Source organism: Lucilia sericata, unplaced genomic scaffold, assembly GCF_015586225.1.
Source record: "Lucilia sericata isolate MDLA Ls3-8-SP2 unplaced genomic scaffold, ASM1558622v1 Contig000313F_arrow, whole genome shotgun sequence".
NCBI lineage: Eukaryota > Metazoa > Arthropoda > Insecta > Diptera > Calliphoridae > Lucilia > Lucilia sericata.
In genome coordinates this window covers 56733-61622 of record NW_023994337.1, presented here as the reverse complement: position 1 = coordinate 61622, position 4890 = coordinate 56733, and positions in this window count along the sequence as shown.

The window sequence follows — 4890 nt, the reverse complement described above, 5'->3', positions numbered from 1 at the left end:
CCCAACTGATATATGAAAAACATTGAAAAATATGAAACCACCAGCATAATATTGCAAATAAAAATATTTGAAAACAGTGGTTTTCAATGAAATCATATTAATAAAAGTAATGACATTCGCCCTCGGCTAACAGGTTTGTTTCTATTTGTGTCTTATTACTTTTTCTTCTTCATCTAGAAATCTTTCTTTTTTCCATCTGAATTCTGATTAATCTGTCACCCAGTTGTCCATTGTGGGCTATACAAGCATACTACCTATAGATCTGCATATTATGGCCATATCTCCTTGCAGAGCAGAGACGCTTAACTCATTCGGAAGTTGGAAATCAAGAACATATGATCACGCTTAGATTTTAAGCCAATTACCTCCAATATTGAACCAACCATCCGTTTATATTACCCCACACACGGATTTTTATAGAGTTTTCAAAGTCAGAGTTTTTTCCAAGAGCGAGTGGTGTAGGGGTAATCTACTGAGCGAATATACCACCAGTATCTTTACAGATGGTTCTGAAATGAACTGTGGTATTGATCCTGGTGTCTTCTGTGAAGAAGCTGGGGTAAGTATATCTCACCGTCTTCCCAACAACTCCACTGTTCTTTAAGGCTGAAATATTTGCGATAATGTCAATTTGCATTGTATTACATGACCTGAAGCTGGGTCGTCAATTTGACATTACCCTTGCTTGGGTCGCGGCGCATAAGGACTATTATGGAAATGAACAGGCAGATGAGCTAGCCAGAACGAGATCTGCTCTTGATATCTCCAATGCCATTCCAGTAGCAAACCCGTTAGGTTTTATCAAGAGTAGTATCCTCAGATTTTATCTTCGAAAGGCTGAAAATAGGTGGAATAACCTAGACACATGTACAGAAATGGACCAAGATATTGTGGCTCTTCTTTAAAGAGAAGCAGAGAAACTCATAAGACTCCTTATAAACCGAAGTAGAAGAAGAAGAGAAACCGAGAAGAGAAGAAGAGAAACGCATAAGACTCCTTATAAACCGAAGTAGATGGGATATATCGAGATTGATAGCATTAATAACAGGACACTGAGTGCTAGGCAATGAACACTGTCGTAGTTGCAAAGACAACGAAAAAAAGAAACGGTTTTCCATCTTCTCTGTGAATGCCCTGCTCTATCCGTTAAAAGAGACGGATAGAGCATATTTAACTTTGGTGAGATATATGGAGCTAAGCTTAATGATATCCTGAGATTTCTTACTACTAGATCTAATGCTATACAATACTTTATCTGACGAGTGGAGTGGTCAGGTCGAAAAGGAGTCTGTCTATTCGACTCTACTTGACTCTTCGCGCGCTATGAACTACCACGTTAACCAACCATCCATACAGAAGTATTCGACAGAGAGTTGTATAAGTTGACGCATCGAGTGAATGAAATTTAAATGATTTTTCGACCTTATCTCATTTGATATTATTGGAAGAGTTAAACGATGGATATCTCGATATTAATTAGATGGATGTTTATCTCGGTCGTATCTAGTTCACAAACTCATATTGCATTAAGCAATATGATGAAGATCAGGCAACCAAGCTCTTCAGAGAAATTCCCAATTTAATGACAGTAATCTTTTTCAATCATCAGTGTAGACAACGGTCTTGTCATTTAGAAAGTCGCTCCTATCCTCCTTTTTCTTTCATTCGGAAAGACCTATCAAATCTTATTATGAAAGGTCCACCAGGCTTTCTGTTGCAGGAGCCTATTAAACAGAAAAACTTACAAAGATTAGTAGTTTGCTCAATGTTCGAAATGAACAGATGTTCTTTCTTCTTCCACCACCTCCCTCTGATCGCTATCTACATGGTGATGTCCACGTTAGCTTGAAGTCCAAATTAGTTTCTTTTGAAACTCCAAAATTATACCATCAAGACGATGTGTCCAAATTCTAGCTTCCCGAGGAGGCATGTAACTTGGTTGAATGACTCCATCTTGGTGTTTTTGTAATCCTGTAGAAAATAAGTGCTACCAGTAACTCTAGTCTACCGGGTCTATAAACTGGTGATGACTAAGTGTATCCTCGGCCTTTTTTTGGCATGATTTGCATGGGGTCGAACTTGAGAACCACATAATCTACTACCCCGGGAACCGGTAGCCCGCAGGGTAGAGTTTCGAATGGCAGAGAATGTCGGTTAAAAGACTGAGACACTGAGAGCACACTGTGGTAAATCTGGAATGAACAGAGTTAACCCTGAACATACCCGGACAAGGAAGGAAAATTCAATGGTAACACTTCTCATTCGTCCGATACACTCATTAAGAAAAACACTAGGTATTCGCATGGGTAAGTACCGCATACCTCCATATCCATCCCGTATCGAATACACTTAAAACCAACTCATTTCCAAAGCTTAGTCCCACAATCACTCATTTGTGGGGTATCTGTTGTCTGGGCAACATCTCCAAACTTATCCAGAATTATAGACTTTACCGTGTATTAGTCTTTTAAAAACCAATCCATCCATCCACATCCATCACGTATCATAACACTTGACACCAACTCATTGCCAATGCTTAGTTCCACAGTCACTCATTTGTGTGGTATCTGTTGTTAGGACAATAGCACCAAATTTATACAGAATTGTAGACTTAATAGTCTTTCAGACAACATTCTCTACGCGCGGATTTGGGTTTAAACCACTACCGTGACAGGACAAAGTCCAAAACTCTTCCCTATGGGCTACCGGTTCCCATGGCACCAGATTATCTGGTTCTCGCGTTAGACCACATATAAAATTATTGCTAGAAAAGACCGAGGATACATTCGATCATCACCAGTTTATAGTCCCGGCAGACTAGTGGTATTGATAGTACTTATTTTCCCCAGAATTTCCATAACACCAAGATGGAGGATGTAACATGCCTTCGAGGGGATATCTTCCCCACAAGTTGTTGCACATCAGTCTGTCAACCATTCATCGATCGTGTTCGATACAGCAGCCTACCATGACTGTTTGATTTTCCTTTACCCTTTCAAGATAGAAACCTTTCACTGATATGTTCAAATTTTGCATGATGTGGTTAATAAAGTGTCTAGGACGCCATAACCTAATCCAAGCTGTTTCAAAAAACTTCACCTTGTCTCATCCTCTCTTATCTTTGGCATAAAACAGATTCAGAGAAAGTACAAGACATCCTCGTCCCAAATTAAAGAACTCTCAAACTACTGTTAGATTGTTGCAAACATTAAACAATAATTTTTTTAACATTGCTGTTGTTGTTTTGATTCATAAAAAGAACACTTGCCACATATACACCACAATTGTGATGTAAAGGCTACTGGTGGCAAGCATCTGTGGCATAAATACATACATATATGAAGCATGTGCTGGAATACATGCCAAAGGAAGAAAATAATTAATATGCTGTTAAGAATTTTATGACAAGCGACAAGGGCAGGGTTTTTATTTCATTCCTACCACCACATCACATTCGATAACAACAATTTAAGCAATGGCAACAACCAACACGAACAAAAAAAATGAAAAACTAAATCTGTTAATAAAACAAGACTTTTGCTTTAAACAGCTGCACATTTTGTCTTCTAAGTTTAAGTTAATACGAATACATAGAAACATATGAAACCAAATGATAGAACTTTTAAACATGTGAATGTGTGTGTATGTGAATATAGTGTGGCAAGAATACACCAGCTATAACGGACAAAAAGCTTCTGTTTCCGCATCTCAATGTCGTTTAAAGGAATTTGCACGATGCCACTATTGTTACTGTTTTTATTTTATTCTATGATTGTTGCAACTGCTGCTGCTTTTCTGAATGTTTTTGTTGTTTAGTTGTTGTGGTTTGTTGTTACAAAATTTCAAATTCAAGTGCATTTTATTGGCTTGTTGTGGGCAAACCTAGCGCCGTCATTAAAATACAAAGAGACCACAATGCCAACCAACAACAACAACAGCAAGCTGCAAAAAAAATACTAACAACCAACCTTTAGGTTCAACCTTCCTTTATTATTTCAGTGCACTTTTTTTTTTCTTGTTCGTTATTGTGGCAGTTTAATACAGCCTTGGCCTCAACTTTTAAGGTTTGAGGTTTTATTTAGAGATTTCTATCTTTTGATCGCTTACTCCACATGTTGCCCATTATTCGTAGTTTTATTGTTGCTGCTACTTATATTGTTGCTCGTACCATAACAAAGTACAAACTACTGTTTTGATTTGTTTAAATGCTTTTATTTAAAGTATTTTTCATCTAAATGTTGTTTAAATTTCAAAAATCTTTTTATTCAGTTTTTTTCCCTCCAGTTAACGTGCAACAATGTTGCAAATTCACACTAGTTGCACAACTTAAACAATAAATATGCTGTCATATGTCGTGTTTAACTCAGTGGTTCCATATAAGTATAATGAAAATTGTTGGAATTTATAGAGATTTTTGTCAAACCTCATGAAGAGGCCACCACTTAGTATTGTATTTATTGTCATATAATGAATTGAATTATGTTTTATCTTCTGTTCATTATAAAATAAACATTTTTTATTAAATTGATGTTTGTACATGAAAAGTGATTGTATTTGTGGATTTTTGGATTAGATCATTATAGGGAATTGCAATTCGGGGGAAAATTGGTGCTACCAGTACCACTAGTCCGCCGGGACTATAAACTGGTGATGATTGAATGTATCCTAGGTCTTTTCTCGGAATGATTTGACATGGAGTCGAACCAGGGTACCACATAATCTGACAACACGAGAGCACGCAGGGCAGAGTTTTGGAATTTTTCTTGTCCCGGTTATTGGAGAGGTCCCTTCGAGGTACACATGGTGGCTGTGGCTTAAACCCAAATTCCCCCGAAGAGAATGTTAGTTAGAAGAGTTGATGTCAACTGTATATGATACGGTATCAATGTA